This window comes from Diuraphis noxia, unplaced genomic scaffold (assembly GCF_037042655.1).
Source record: "Diuraphis noxia isolate RWA-SAM2 unplaced genomic scaffold, SU_Dnox_SAM2 contig0001, whole genome shotgun sequence".
NCBI lineage: Eukaryota > Metazoa > Arthropoda > Insecta > Hemiptera > Aphididae > Diuraphis > Diuraphis noxia.
Genome location: NW_028301711.1, coordinates 10,695,601 through 10,713,510, shown reverse-complemented (window position 1 = coordinate 10,713,510; position 17,910 = coordinate 10,695,601). Strand labels below are relative to the sequence as shown.

The 17,910-nt window shown below is 29.7% G+C and overlaps 2 pseudogenes; one reads left to right on the top strand and one right to left on the bottom strand.

The window, feature by feature from the left end:
* Window positions 1-8,647: 8,647 nt before the first annotated feature.
* LOC149059612 (uncharacterized) lies at window positions 8,648-9,265 on the bottom strand (annotated as a pseudogene).
* A 3,901-nt stretch (window positions 9,266-13,166) lies between these two features.
* On the top strand, window positions 13,167-13,664 carry LOC149059611 (uncharacterized; annotated as a pseudogene).
* Window positions 13,665-17,910: the final 4,246 nt, after the last annotated feature.

Here is a 17,910-nt window from a genome sequence, read left to right as displayed (position 1 = left end):
ATATAAGGTGTTATTCCGAAAAATTTTTTGAGTACTATAGAATGTCAATCAGTTCTTTTGACGAGCTATTGGAAAAAATACGTCCTTTTATAACAAAACAAAACACAACATTTCGTAACGCCATAAGTCCAGAAGAACGACTAACCATTACATTGAGGTACGTTAAAGTAGATTCAAGCAATATTAACTAAGAAAAACCTTAACTTTACTAAACAAATATATTAAATTTAAAATAAAAATATTATGCATTTTATTTGTGGGAAAGTGAGTTTCTACAAAATTTAACACGGTAATATAAGATAAAAGTATATTTAAATATAATATAATATACCTATTGACAACTTGATTGAAATAAATATAAAAAAAACATATTCACTGTTTAAAATTTAAAAATAAATTTATCTTTGAAATAGGTACTGTTTACCTCTTAGTCACCTATATAAAAAAGTATATAATTATATAAAAGTAATAGAAAAAACAAAAAATAAAATTGCATATATAACTATTAGGTACATCAATCAGCCTTTGAAATGTAGGTACTCTATAGTTTAAGAAAAATTAATTAAATCCATATTGGTCATTAGATTGCTCTTGACTTTGAGTTGTTGATGATGGTCCAGTGTATGAGTTTTGAGCTAGTGGTTCTGGAAATGCATATGTAGTCGCGGCGGATGAACCTATATTTCTATTATAGCTGTAAGGATATGGAAAAGTCGGAGTCATAATATTATGTTGGTATACTGAACTATTTGAAGTAGGACTATTAAAAATGTTTTGAGGTTGAGATATAGACTGTGTTATGCTCCTGAGGGATTGAAAAAATTGAAATTTTAATTCCATTTTCTGTTGGTCATTTAATTTCTTTATGTCCGGTAAAAATGAAAGTAAAAATGCTTTATCAGGGTCATCAACTTCAGGCGGTGTTTGAAAGAATAACGGGGGGTTTGTTATTGCGTCTAGTAAAGCATCTTGGAATGAAGTGGTTGGAACTTTTTTTTTAATGCTTGCTGACGACAAATGTGTTTTAGAAACAGTACTTTCTAACGAAGTTTCATAAGTTGACGAATTATTACCTTCCACGTCAATCTCAATATCATTTGACGATACATCTAATACATTGTCCAAGGTATGATTCATATTCCCAGTAGTCCTAAAAATTTAAAAGCATACCCATAGTAAATCTTCTTAGATACTTATATAATTTTGGTAATAATAATTTCGGAGGCGTAGTTTATAATTCTCGATCATGATGTTTTAAATGGTTTATGTTATCATTATGTTAAGTAGGTATATCATTTAATTACGTAATGTGTTAAAAAATGGGCAGACTGATTTTCAATAAGTATAAATCTGGACCACAAGTTTACGCAAAATTAATAAAACATAAAATACTGTTATTTGAAAATTTAGTTTTTTCAATTCATAATATCATGAAAATGTGTAATAAAGTAGGTATTACAAATATTTACAATAGATACTAAATACAATATGCAACTATTAATTCTATGCACTATGTTGATAATTTTAATTATTTATTAATAATATAACTATAATAATTTTACTTTTTGTACTCACTTTCTCTTTTTAACTACAGGACGTAAGAACGATAAAACATCTGCATATGCGTATTTCTTATTTTTTTTTGGCGCTTCAGAGCCACTTACAATTCGTCTTGATTCATTTGCATCTCGTGTATAATTATCTCGAATGTTTTTCCATTTTTTTTTTTAACTATTCGACTATATTTTAAATATATAATAATTAATAATAGAAATGTTACATTACACATTAACTGTACAACACGTATAATTATTTTATAATTGACGGAAGTTAAAAAAATGATAAACAAATCAATAAAAGTTGAATATTTTATAAACTTTTAATTAGAAAATAAAATAAAATTTAAAATTTAATAAGTTTTTCTAAAATTTGATTTTTTTAAAAATACTTATAAAATAAATTGCGCATATTTAATTGTAATATTTTTCAACTACTACTGTAACAATATATCAGGAGCCTTGTATTACATTTTCATGCTTTTTTGCCCAACAAATAAAATTTAATTGCTATTTAAGGAAAAAAAACTAAAAAATTTAAATTTGAAAATGTCCGTAAAAAGCTCAAAATTGGTCAAAATATTTTCAAAATTGTATGGAAAAGAAAAAATAAACATTTAGTAAAATTTTCATGCATCTACAAAGTTATTCATTTTTTAATTACAACAAAATAATAAAATCGCTAGGTAGGTACATGAGAAATCGAGTGAATATCCAATGTTGTAAAAATATGAATTCAAACGCTCATAAAAATGGATTTGATTTTTTTAAAGACATTTTTTACTAATAAAGGTGGATAAACCTATGAGTAATTGTGTTTATATTTTAAAATCTTAGATTTAAAAAGAAGAATTTTAATTAATTTCTAATTCAAAATAATTTGCAAATTTTCGTCATTTGTATGGATTTTGTCAATATTAGTTTAAATGATTATAAAAAAAAATGTGAGTACGGATTTTTAATATTTTTCATCTGCCTTTGAAACAAGTTAATAATGAGCCTTCCATTCAAGTTTTTTTACCGGACAAATAAAACTGATTTAGAATTCATAAAAAATTTTCTTTTTATATCTAAGATTTGAAAATTTAATACAAGGCTCATAACATATTTTTACAATAAAAATTGAAAAATAAAAGAAATGCGTAGTCACAATTTTTTTTTTACAAGCATTCAAAGTTTGAATTTTGACAACATATGTAAAAATCACGAAAATTCGCAAATTATTTCAAACTAGAAATTCATAAAAATTTTTCTTTTTAAATCTAAGATTTGAAAATTTTTAATAATCTATAATATATCCTAGACAGATAAACCGTCTTCGCTCAGAATCGTTTTTTGTATACAATGATATAATATCATTGGATTCAAATTTAATTCCATCAATTACAGTAACCCACTTGTAACCTACTGTACAACAGAGCGACATACACGAATTACCCGCTTTTTTAAATTCTTGTTGATAAAAAAATTTTGCTATAGGTTCCTCATAAGTTGTTATTAGTTTATTTAAAAAAAAAATTGAGCTTAAATTCAAAATTTTTCTTTGTCAGAATCTGAATTAAGAATTTTTACAAAATCACGAAAATTTGTAATTTATTTTGAGTTGGAATTTATAAATTATGTTCTATCACAGATTTTTGTCCGTTGGCCTGAATTTTGTTGCATTAAAATATGAATTTTCACTTGATAGAAGCACTGTAAGTAAAATTATTAAAGAAACGTGTGGTGAAGTTATTTGGAACATTCTGCAGCCAACTGAAATGCCAGAACCAAGTTCAGAACAATGGCGTGATATAGCAGATAAATTTTAAACAAAAACTCAATTTCCCAACTGTGTGGGAGCAGTTGACGGAAAGCACATACGATGCGTCAATCCTAAAAACTCAGGATCAATTTATTTTAATTACAAAAAATTTTTCTCCATAGTTTTAATGGCAGTAGTGGACGCAGAATACTGCTTTATATCTATTGACGTAGGTGCATACGGACGAGAAGGTGATTCCACTGTGTTTAAAGAATGTCCCTTCGGAAAACGATTATATTCCGAACAACTTGGTTTACCGGCACCTGTTTGTTTGCCAAATACTAGTGACAACCCTCAGCCATATGTTGTAATTGGAGATGAAGCCTTTGGTCTTCATAAAAATTTATTAAGACCTTTTCCGGGACGTGGTATTGACCAAAGAAAAAGAATATTTAACTACAGGTTGTCAAGAGCAAGAAGGTATGTAGAGTGTTCTTTTGGCATACTGGCAAATAAATGGCGAGTTTTACATACAGCAATAAATGTAGAACCGGATTTTGCCGATATTATTGTTAAGGCTTGTTGCCTACTTCATAATTTTGTTAGAAGGAGAGACGGTGTCAATTTTGAAGATACGCTAAGCAATAAAATTGGTACCTAATAACAAATTACCTAATAATTTCTTATTGAAACTACCAATCGATCTTTTTTGGTAGGCATAACTCCCAGAAATTGCGTTATTAAACACAAAATATCAATATAATATTGTTTAATGCCATAGGCGCACGTGCAATGGAAACAATTATTATTATTATCATTATTGAAACTAATAGTAACCATCTATAAACAAAATTTACATCGTAAATCTTAAAATATCTGTTTGAGTATCTCCTAGGGGTTGGGCCTATCACTTTTTAACTTCACCTATCTTTTAAGTTGTAACGGAGTCACCGGAAGCGAACATCCGTTACTTCAAATAAAGTATACAAATGCCTTTATGGTATCATCTGATGGTTTATTTCTATGATAAGGAAATATTTATATACAATATAAAGGGAGTGGACGGCTCGCGCTCCCACACCGACAAGGTTGTGTATGGATGCGCGGCGGTCCTTACAAAGTTGGATATAGGTTTAATTGAACAATGAAGGGGCGACCCGGTTGACTATGATCAGCCCGCTCGAATAAGTGGCGTCGATCTATAGTTCCGGATGGGAAGCGTGGCCTAGGCAGGCGCGCTTGGGGGGAAAGTACACGTTTGTTCTCGGCCCTTAAAAGGGCCGTTTTAGGTATCCGACAACTTTACGGATTGAGTTGCGGGTGATGATCTATTGGTGTTGTTGACGGCGCTGACTATAATGCTCGACGAGCCGCGTGGTTTCCGTAAGTTTCTTGCTCGTCTCGGCTCGTAAGCTGCGTCGGTGTTATCAGCCCGGAAACGGGCTATTTTAATAATGCGGTGTGGTCGGCGTTGGCTTCAGATCGTCGCCGTTCGAGGGTCTGGACTCTGGCTAGTCGTGTCCGATTCGCTTCTTAATGACCTGCAACGTGTTTCGTATTCGGCTTCGTCGTCGGTCGTTCTCCTTTTCCTTCTTGTAGACAGCAATGAATCTTGTTTTGATGTCTTGAAGGTTGAAGGAGTACTGGTTGACGATCAGTAAAATGCACCCGTATATATACCAGTTTTTGCTGTTGTGGCTGTTTTCATTGGCGGAGAGTTCTGTTATGACGAGTGAATATGACCTCGATCCTATGATCTATTCTGCTCCGTTGATGTCATTTTCGCTCGTCATAATCGTTGATCATACTTGTGAAGAATCACCTAGTTCTTATCCGTATGTACGGTTGCTCGTATGATTCTGTCTTGATATGTGCATTAAATTGGTGGCCGTGAGAACGGCCGTTTTATGTCTTGTTATTTGTGCCGTATCAATTCCCCCCCCCCCCCCGGATTAGTGACCGGGTAGCAGAGTAATCGGGCGCTAATGTGTTAAAGTCTGCACGCGTCTGAGGATGCTCTGTATACGGCTTTACGTAACTTGTTTCGTGACATATACCACAATGGGGTATCTTCTTTTATGACAGATCTCGCATTTTTTGGTTTTTCATATCTTGCCAGGCATTCCGTTATGTAGTTTACCACGACTGATAACTGAATGTTCTTTTGCTCAAACGGAATATATCGATGAAGTGTTTTTTCCGTGACCATTCTCCAGTCCGTCGGTGTGTTCCACTCGCGGTCGTTTTTTTGTCTGGCCTTGTTTACTTCCGTGACCCATTTTATCATATAAAGATGTTTTTCTTTGTTCTTTCTGCGCACTTCTTCTTTGACTTGACTGGTTGTCCTCACTGGTCGGATTGATGATAGTCCGTATTCGTTTCCTTTGTTGGCTTCGGCTGACTGTTTTCGTGCCTCTGCCGCAGCTTTTCTCAACTGTTCGTATTTACCGATGGTCTCCATCGTATGATTAAGATTTGACTGATGTTTGCTCGTGTAGTGTCTGTCCTTATATACTTTATTCTTGGTCTCGTTGCGTGTTTTGATTGGCCTATCCGATCGACCAATCGTGTCATTTATCTTATTGGCAACTGTCTTAGTGGTAGTATGGCCGGATTTCGGCCACGTTCGTCAATTGTTCTCTCTTTGTTGACGGGTCCTGTATCACCAAGGTGTTTTGGCTAATCACTTTGACTATTTCGTATGGCCCGTTAAATAGGTTGAATACTTTTTTTATTTCCCTATGTTCCGCATTTGACAGCTGGTGATTTTTGACTAACACGTGTTGTCCGACTTCGTATGTGTGACCTTTGACGTTTATCTTTCTCTTTTCCCTTCTTTCTGCCTTGGTCTTTATTCTCTCTGCGACTAAGCAAATAATGTCAGTATCTGTTTCTGGTTGGTCGGGAAATAGTATTAGCTTGTGTATTTGGTTGCTTGGTTTTTTTTTAAACATGACCTCGTACGGAGTTTCTTCCGTTATTTCGGATTTCATTTTGTTCATCCATTCCTCCACTTTTCCCAACATATTTGGCCATGCGGTATGCTGGTTGTTACAGTATGTACGTAGTATTCTGCCGATTTCTCTATTGTACCTTTCGACCGGATTTGACTGTGGGTGGTATATTGTCGAAAATGCAACTTTTATTCCTAATTCGGTCATTTTTTCACGCCATTTTCTGTTGGCGAATTGAGTTCCATTGTCAGTTAGTACCGATTCAGGTTTTCCGATGGTTTTTATGTAATCTAATTCAATTTTGTTTAATATTGCTGTAGTTGTGGCTCTTTTTAATGCATATAATCGTATGTATTTTGAAAACGTGTCCAATATTGCTAGTATGTAATGTACTCCGCCTCTTCCGGTTGGTAATGGCCCCATCAAGTCGATGGATATTCTTTCTAATACCTTCGTTGGTTTGTGTGCCATAATGCTTCCTGTAGCTTTGAAGTTGATTGGTTTATTCTTTTGGCATTCGTCGCATGTTTTTATGATGTTTGCCACCTTTTTACTCATGTTTTTGAACATGCACGTATTATTAATCATGTGGTAAGTCTTGAATCGTCCTGGGTGACCCATTGTATTGTGTGTTTCCTGTATTATTTGACTTTGTAGTTGTTCAGGAATAATTACTTTCCATTGACCAGTTCCCTTGTTTCTAGAAAATACTACTTCGTTCTTTATTGTGGTAAATATAGTATTTTTTTTTCTTAGTAATGCTAAACATCAACTTAGACTAGCATATCGTTTGCGTTCTAAGTCAAATAATTTATTTTCTACATTAGAAACTGGAAAAATCATAGAAATATCCAGTAGGACGCTTAATTATATTCAAAGTAATATTAATAATCCAAACCTAGATTAAGTTCGACAAAATGTGTGTCTTGGTAAATATAAAGTGTACCCGGTATACAACAAAAAATATTGGTGTAATAATAAATATAGAAGATATGCCAAAGTTTATTAAAATTATATATATATTTTTTAAACTTGGATGTGATATTCCATACCTAGTAGGTACACATTTTGAAACTATAAATCATGATGAACATTTAAAGGCATATGTAGTTCAAAGTTGTCCTGATATTATTTATATTTCTTTTGTCTCTTTTGATGATCTAGGTACCAATTGAAAACAGTTGTGTTCTTCATTCTAAGACTAATGACTAAATATATTACATGCCATTTTTAAAATATATATATACTTTTTGTACTGTAAAATAAACTGTTAAAGATATTATGTATAATTGATTTTTGTTCAATAAAATTGTTATTAATAATATTTTGTGTTTATAATTTATTAATTTACTTACTACTAATATACTTAGTAAATGGTTTTCATTTAATCAATGTGATTGCAAGGGCACCTACCAATGTTTTTATAAGGTATATTTATTTTTTAAAAGCTATTGTTTTTCAATTAGAAAACTGAAAATAATCCGCCCTCTTCCTCAAACCATTACACATATTTTAACATTTATTACTAAATAAACTTTTCACTATTATGTACTACTTACATGGACAAATATAACATTTCATAGTCAACTAACATACCTATAAGCATAATTAGTACCTAGGTAACAAATATAAAACCCAAAAAGTTAAAATTTCTATGAGGGCCAAATATTTGTCTGGGTAGAGGGGTTAACTCCCCCTATTCACCCCTTATAGCACCACCAGGAACAAGAAGCTAGTTTGGTGTAACGTGACTTTATTGTTAAAATAACCATATTTTCCAAATAATTTTTGGTCTTCCAACATGAAAATATGTCGGAGTAAACAAGTTATTATTGATGCATGTATTAAAAAAAAATTGATTAGGTTATCTCAACAAATTTGTATTGTTAATACGATAAATTCATATTTCTGCATGTAATAAGAAAAAATGTATTAGATTATCTCAACAAATTTGATTTGCTGATGCAACATTGCAACGAAAAATACTGGTAGCATAACAATAAATTCATGTTACTGTGTGTAATTAAAAAAATGTCGTTAGGTTATCTCAACAAATTTGTATTGTTGATGTGACAAATCAGAGTGGTGGATTAACAATAAATAAATGTTACTGCAAATAATAAGTGTTGTGTCTTATGAACATGGCGCACATGTTACCTTAACAAAATTGTTTTAACATTATGAACTAAGTATTAGTAAATAACTAGGTACAATATAGCTATAGCTACAATGGAATATTGTTCGGCTAACAATTTAAATGGTTGTAGTGACTTTGTATTTTTTTCTTGACAGGTTTTGATTATGAATTTTTCAAAGTCAGTCATGATCTTAGCTGGTTCACAAACAATCTTATGTTCGTTAAAAGAAGATTGTACTGCTCTTAGCACAGCGGCTTACTGAACAGTATCTTTTGACGACAACAGTGCATAGACAAATAGAAAAACATTGATGGAATCATCACCATCGAGCGAGTTGTAAATTAAAAAATGTTCACTCGTAAGCGTCTTTTGATACCGATCGGGAAGAGTACCCAAGTCAGAAAGTGTTTTTGGATTGGGCGGCAAATTTTTCCTGATGTATAAAATTGATAAAAATTAGATTAGATTCGTGGAACTGTGGAAAAATAAATACTTCCGGACTTGACGCATTGATTTTTTTAAATTATCACGGTTGGGTAGTTAACTGAGAACCCCGTCCTCTGTACGTAATATTTGAGAAGGTGGTAGTTGTGGTTGGTTCTCAGCCTTCCGCTTCAAAGAATATTTGACGATTTCTGCTTCACACTCTTCTTGGTTGGGAACATGATCATAATTGTCCAACGTTGGTTCTCGTACGAAATAATATTTAGTTTCAGAAATATTTAACGAAGTAATAACTATCACTCTTCACTCTTTCCTACGTAAGTCTTGACATTTCCAGTATGTTTTGCCGTTGACTGATAATTTTGAACGCACGTAAATAAAACCACCATTAATTCATTTTGTTTCACCCAGAAATTTAATTTCAGACATGAGATAAGGTAAAATTAAATTAATTTTTCTATGTATATTATTTACAAAAAAAAACGCATTGGAAAGTATAACTGGAAGTATAACTAGAAGTATAACGACGGCCGATAGCACTCGAATAACGTGACTCTACGATTACAACGACTTACTATTATATTTAAGCGATGATAATAATATCACAAATGTCGGTGTTGTTATTAGGTAGTGAAGATAGTAATAGTATATAAATTATACATATAAGCAGGGACGGCCTGGTAGAAAAATTCAGGACGGGAAAATTTATTACACCAGGCCAGGTTTGTTTTATTTCCCCCCTCCCCCCACCAACACTACAAATTTATTTTATAATTATTTATTTACTTAAACTTTTAGACATTAGTTTATATTATATGTAGGTAAGAGGACATAAAAAAATAAATACACTTTTAATCATTGTCAATATTTTAGTGAGACCGTTCATCTCATTTCCATTTCTAGGCCTTTAGCCTAGTTACGCCTATATCTATTTATTCTCTTTAAACAAGTGAAAAACAATTCAATTCACCATTTATTATCATTATCATAATACCAAGTTACAATATTGTAGATTTGTAGGTACTATGGTAAAAATTATATACTATAGTATATAATTTATATAGTAATACCTATATAAATTATAGTAATATATAGTATTATTTTATTAGTTTATAATTCAGTTTTAATCATCAACTAAAATAAATTCTACTAAATTATAAAATTCAATTATATCCAATATAGTAACAATTAAAGTATTCAACATAAAATTGTTTGCATTCAGACAAAATTAAACAAATACAAACGACGGATACGGACCGTCATAATTTCATTTAACAATTTTTTCTTGCATAGTTATATTTATGTGTTACATAGGCTTTAAACAAACACATAAAGTTATGCTCACAAATTCCGCCCCATAATTCTTAAGTGATACATACATTTATTATTTTTTACCTGCTATCAATATTTTTTGTGCTCAAATATAAGTTTCAAATAGTTGTATTATAAAAATATAGTAATATGGACGATTTTAATGACTTTGTTCATTATGTGCCAATGGTTTATGAATATTTTGACAAATTTGATGTTGAACAAATTCAAAGAAGGTAGGTATATTCGTAATATGGAAGATCCGTTTGAAAAATACAATGACAATACATTTTTGAAACGTTATCGATTTCCAAAACTTATTGTTATGGACCAGTTAGTAGATTTATTAGGTATTCACTATAACAATAATCGAGGATTGCCTATATCTCCCATTCTACAGTTATTGACAACATTACGTTTTTATGCAACAGCAAACTTTCAAGTAAAATACCTACTTCACTTTAATTTTTAAAAAATATTTAAGACACATTTTTTTAAAATTTATAGACTGTTTGTGGAGACTTGAGAGGCATTGTATCTAGAATTATTAAAAGAGTTTTCCATCAGATTGCTAGTCGTTTTAGGGATTATGTAAAGTTTCCCCAAACTGAAGCTGAATGGGCAGTCATTAGACAACAGTTTTTTGAAATAGTTGGAATGCCAGGTGTAGGAGCATGTATTGATTGTACTCATATGAGAATACAAAATCCAGGTGGTATTAATGGAGAAGTATTCAGGAATCGTAAAGGATGATTTTCTTTGAATGTTCAAGTACCTACCTAAACAATATAATAATAATATCATATTTATTTATTCAATTCAAAAATATTATAGTTAGTTTGTGGTCTATCAATAGAAATACATGATTTGGTGGTTAGATGGCCAGGTAGTTACCAAGATAGCTTTATCTTTAATGCCAGTCATGTATGTGCTGTATATTCTAACAATAATTATAATCATATACTTCTGGGAGACAATGGTAATAATAATATATACTATCTTTTTTATTAATAATAAATAAAAAATAATAATGACAATAATAAGAAAATTAGATAATTAATACATTTCTTTAGGATATGCTTGCAAACCTTACATATTTACTACTTTACTTAATCCAGTAACAAATGCAGAGAAAAATTATAATTAAGCTCATATCAAAACCCGAAATATTGTAGAGCGAGTGTTTGGTGTATGGAAAAGAAAATGTCCATGTTTAAGGAGAGGTTTAGCAAATTCACCAAACACAATAGTTTCAATAAATGTACCTTGTGCTGTACTACAGGGTGATTCTTTTATCAAACAACACTTATATGGTGTTTGGGTGTAAATACCACCTAACATACACCTATAACACACAAACACCGCCCAAAACCACCCAACTTTGGGAGGCTATATCTTGTAAACGGATTAACGAAAAATGAAAATTTAAACGTGAAAATTCATTGAAAAAATAGCCTTTTTAGTTTATGAAATTTTAAGTATAGGATGTCATTTGAAAATCAAAAGTTGATAATGGTTAACCTGATAAATATAAGGGTGAATATATTTAAAAAAATATATAGTTCTAGAACAAGATGGTTCTAAAATTTTGAAAAAAAAAAATTGAAAAAAGTCAATAGTTTTTGAAATAATGAGTGTTGTTTGATAAAAGAATCACCCTGTATACAACATAAGTTTAAAACTAAGATTACCAAAATTTCCTGTTGAAGATGAAACTGATGAAGAAGTAAATCATTTTCTGAATGATGAAAACAGAGAGATTATTGGTGCAGCTGCTAGGAGAGCTTACATTGTTAGACATTTCACTTGACTAAAATATTTATTAATTATTATTAGTAACAATTATTGATAAAAATATTTAGTTTTTTTAACTAAATAGTAATATAGTAGTTATCAAATAAATTTAGATAAATAAGTAAGTATAAGACATTTGACTTAGAACTTATGTTTTATTTATAATATAAAATATTTAAAATATATAACAGATTAATCTATTTTAAGCTTGAAAAAAAAAATGTACCAAATGTTTATAGATTAATACATTTTATAAATATTGAATGAATTTTAAAGTAAAATCTATGAAAAAAATAATAAAATAAGTTAACATATTAATTTGATTTTGATCTTTTAATTTATTAATTTTTAATAAAAGTTTTTCTTTTTTAAATTTAAATTTAAATAGCTAATTTTTTCTGCACGTTTGGCTATTAAACCTTTAATTAAAAGTTTTTGATAATCTATCTGAAAATTAAAATTAATTCGTTTTGATTATGTATGCTTATTGCTTACCATAACTTTTATATAATATTTAAGTAATTTAAGTAAATAGGAAATGACAAATTTAAATCTTTTATTTATGTATCACATGTAGCCCAGAAAAAACTGATATTCTGCTGGCTATAACTATTAATACTACAAACATTATACCTGTAACTTGTATAAAGATGATTCGGATCCGGACATTTCGGCGTGGCCATCTCGGCGTGGGTCTATTTCGGCGTATAGTCATTTTTTCATAAAATTATTTTAATCGCATTTAGATAATATAATGTTAGCATTTATCTCACTTTCGTCTATACCCCGTACATCATAATCTATATTACGGTATAAGTAATAAAGATATAGGTAGTTGACCTATACGATGTATCGATAGACGTTAATTGAGTACCTAATATAAAATAGTCGAGTAGTCAGTAGTTAGAAGTCACCTTGGCACAAGCAATTGAAACTTTCCGTGGACGTGAAATATTTGTACATGATGGGTATATGTATATTTTTGATGCATTTAGTGCAAATAAATTTTAAAAGTTTTGGCGATGTCGTTACAAAGATTCGTGTAAGAGAATTCATACAACAGTTGAAACTTTGGAGGTAATTTAAAATTTCATTATTTTAACTATCAGTAGGTATTAAATACATTTATTATGGTTTTAATTATTAGGTCTTAAAAAAAATAAATGAACATTCGACCCATGACTCGGAAGCGGCTAAGATTGAAGCTAATTTCGCAGTCACTAAGATGAAAAAACGAGCACGTGAGACAATGGAGCCTACATCAAATATCATAAATGAATGTACGAGTGGATTATCACAAGCAGGAAAGGTATAAATATCAAAATTTTAAAAAGTTTCATCGAGAATTAATTTTAAATTACTTAGGGAGCTTTAAAAAAGCAGATAAGACGTACACGGCGTGAAATTCAAGCTGCACCCGATGCTCCAAAAGGTTTGATTTCATTAATAATACCAGAGAATTACCAGTCATATTCGCCATCTGAAGGTGTAACTGAACAATTTTTACTACATGATAGTGGACCTGGAGTCGATAGAATTTTAATTTTTTGTCGCCCTCAAAATTTAAATATTTTATCAGTCTTCCAATTGGTATGTCGATGGCACTTTTAAAGTAGCACCTCACTTATTTTCGCAAGTATACGTAATATTAAGTAAATACCTCGATGGCGTTCATCCGCTTATTTATGCTCTTTTACCCGATAAAAAAAAATCAAACGTATGAACGGTTATTTAAAATACTAATTGAAGTAAAACCCGGGTTAAATCCAAAATCAATTGCTTGCGATTTTGAGCACTCTTAGTACTCTTAGAATGGTTTGAAGAAAACTACATCGGCACAGTGGTAAGAAATCGTCGTCGAAGTCTACTTTTTCCCTCTATAATTTGGAACCTTCATGATCGCGTACTTAGTAAAGAAGATCGAACAAATAATCACGCAGAAGCGGCAAATCGTCGGCTCAATCTACAAATGGCAGTTGACCACCCGACACTATGGGCATTCATATCATGTTTAAGGAGAATACAAAGTGGCCGAGACACCTTCTTTTGCCAATTACAAGCAGGCAAAAGTCCACCAAAAAAGAAAAAAAAATACGTAGTATTATAATTTTTTTTAAAGGAATAGCACATAATTTAAGAATGATGACCTGAATATTTTTATTCTTAATTTATTGTATTACCTAAAATAGACCTAATTATTATATGCAGTTTAAAAAAAAAAAAAAATAATAATTAATTAATTAATATAATTTTTATAGCATTCTTTTAAATTATTATTATTATTATATACAGTTTTTAATATATATACAAAAATAATAATATAATTAGTATGAAGTTGTGATTGTAATATGTTAGTCGCTCCGCGTGTTTTGATGTTGTATTGATTTTTGACATGTCTCCAAAAATTTTCTATAGTTCTCAGCACCAATTATTGGGTCAATGGCATTTTCCGAATGATAAATCTTTTTTGTAAGAAGCTTATGATAAATTATAATCGGGTATAAATATAATACTAACATAATAATAAATGCTAACATTTTATTATCTAAACGCGATTAAAATAATTTTACGAAAAAATGACTATACGCCGAAATAGACCCACGCCGAAACGGCCACGCCGAAATATCCTAGACCGAAGATGATTCACTTTCATAACTTGATTCAACCTTATTTAACTTAAATTTGTTTCCTCACTTACCATATGTTTAGCAGATTTTTTAGTTAGATTTGATGTGAAAGGAACTACAAAGAATAAAAAGATAAAATAATAAAGTTACCAGACAACCCAATTTTTGATTACATTGAAGTAAAAAGTGCCATTAAAATCCAAAATCCAAATAACATTTGGTAGGTTTATATAACAATACATAAAATAAATTTGTTCCAAAATAAGAAATATGATATTCAAAAAATACCAAGTGCATTGAAATCCAATCCCTAATTTTAATCGTTATTACCATTACTAATAAACTGATAATAATGAAATAACATTCAAACATTTGTTTAAAAAATGTTTGAGTACCTTAGTAATATCAATAACAATATCTCATTGCCATATTAGTTATAAGTATATAAAGACAAAAATCTATAGGTAAAATCAATTTATAAAAAATGGTAAAAATCCCCCAAAATGTAGATTGTCTGGAAACATGTAAAGTATATTCAAGATAGGAATATTAATTGGAAATTTATAGTAACATTTATCAAAAGAGATTTTTGAATAGTAGAAAATGTATGAGGATTGGAGAAATTGTAATTTTCTTCGTGTATACTACGGTTATCATTCATAATATTTGCATCATAATTTATGGCTTCCTCAGATACATTACCACCGTTGACGTATGAACCAAATGTTTTTTCTGAAGTTGGACCTACTATTACATTTTGAAATAAATAAGTATTATAATTTAATCGGAAAATTAAATAATTAATTTAGGACAAGAATTAATAATTATTAATAATTAATTAATCTAATGACATACTCACCTGTGTCATCAGTTATTGATGCATTGAAATTTAATAAAATATTTGAGTGCATAATTACATAATTTAATGGAAATAAATCTTGTGTCGTGGATATAGAAATAATTTCTTCGGCCAAGTTCATAGATTGCTAAGGAGCACGACTTTAGATAGAATGGTTGCACATTGGGCTATAATACGTAATGTTAGACCGCGGTGTACGAGAGTAGTGATGTGCCAAAAAAAAAACATTTTTTACACAACTAAGAGATGTTCCACACATTGTGATATGGCTTGACAATTGTTCAAGCCAAAACAAAAATTGGACATTATTGAGCTTCTTGATATTTCTAATTAATTCTGATGAAACATCAATCAATATAATTGATTTATACTTTTTTGTGCCAGGGCATACCTTTATGAGTGGTGATAATTTCCACCACCAAGTGGAATCATCATTGAAAAAACAAAAGAAAACGTATGATTTTAAAGACTTTGCTGACTCCATTAAAAGTGCCAAAAAAACTGGTAATATAATATTAAAACAAATGGAAATAAACGACTTTTTTTATGGGAAGACAATAAAATGATATCAAAAATTAACAAAAAAGCAAATAGAGTTTTACTGAAAGATATTGTTGCTATTAGAGTTAAAAGAGGCAATTTTAATTTATTTTATAAGACAGATATTACTGATGAACAATACAAGGTATTAGACTTTCGAAAGAAAACTCATCTAGCAAAAACTAAATTGCCACTTGCCAAGACTGTTCCATGTGGTATTGAGTTTGATAAGAAGAATGACATTCTTGTAAAATTAAAAGAGGTTCTTCCAGATAACCGAATAACATTCTGGAAGAATTTAACTGTAAAACATCATTAGACAGTCATTTAAAATAAATATGTAATTCTCAAACAAAATATATTAAATTGTGTTATTAAAAAATTATATCAGTTAGGAAATTACCTAATCATTTTTAATTAATTGTATTTAAGTAATTAATTTTTAACCCTTAACTTGGCAGAAACAAAAATATTGCACTAAAATTCCAAACTATCACTATTTTTAATAATTAAAACACGTGGAGGTCATTTTTGACCTTATTTAAAAAAAAGTAACATTAGTTTTTGAGATATTTTGTGTTAAAATGTGTATCTTTAAAGATACATAACCTCATAGAAGCTGTTTTCAATTTCGTGTCTTTTAAGATACACTACCTCGTAAACGATATTTTATTTTTGTATCTTAATGGATACATCACTATGAATTCCTAATTTTGAATCTAGTATCCATTAGTGTACATCACTTGATTATGTCCATTGTAACTTTTATAACTAAAAAGTTACTACTTAAGGCAAACTAAGTAACAAAAAGTCCAAAGAATATAGTTTTTATTGCTTTTTAATAAGAAAATGTGAAAAAAATGTATAATAAAACATAGCAGTTAATGGATATATTTTTTTTACCTACCTACTTGGTAATGTATACAAAAGAAAACAACTTTTTCAAAATAAAACTAAAAAATAATTATACAATCATATTATTTTAACGTATTTAACAAATTAAAGTTAATAGAATTCTGAAATTAGAAAACCATTTTTAAAATCTTTCACAACAAAATTAATTAAATAAAAAATATCAAGAATATAACAACTTAAAAATATAACTGCATTTCTATCTATATGATAAATGTAGGAACAGTTTTCTTTCATCAATAAAAACAAAGTAAAAAAATGCATAATAAAATATAACATTTACCTAATGAATATATTATTTTATGTACCTACCTGGTAAATAATGTACAAAAGAAACAATTTTATCAAATAAAATTAAAATATAATTATATAACCATACCGTTTTAACATTTTTAACATATGAGAGTGATTAAAATATTTTGAAATTAGTAAAACCATATTTAAGATCTTTAAAAACAAAATTAATTAAAGAAAAAACATTAAAATATAATTGTATTGCACTTATTTCTGTTTATGATAAATGTAAAAACAGTTTCTTTTGTTAAGAGTACAAAGTCTCACGTTACATTTTGTACAACTATAAACCGTCTGACCTTTGGGGCACAACATACATCGTCCTTTTTTAATTTTTTGAGGTAAATGGTCTTCATTGTCCAAGCGCATATCATCCGTAGGTTTTAATCTGGGTAATTTCTGAATACGTGGATTAGTTAGCAATTCTTTTATTGGTCTGCCAGGTTGTCTTTGGTTGATAAGAGTTTTAGCTATTGAAGTTCTAAATTGTTTTAATGGCATATGTTTAACGCTTGAATCATTTTTTAACTCTTCAAATTCACGCCTATATAATAACCATGCATTGTTGACAGATATGTCCAATAACTGTGAAAATACAGCCAAATACCAACGATGCGATTTTAGACCAGTACGATATAAAGATACTAGCATATCAGCTAAATCGACACCACCCATCTTAGAATTATACTCTTTGATTATTGTTGGACAATTAATAGGAATTTTAGCTTTCATTTTTT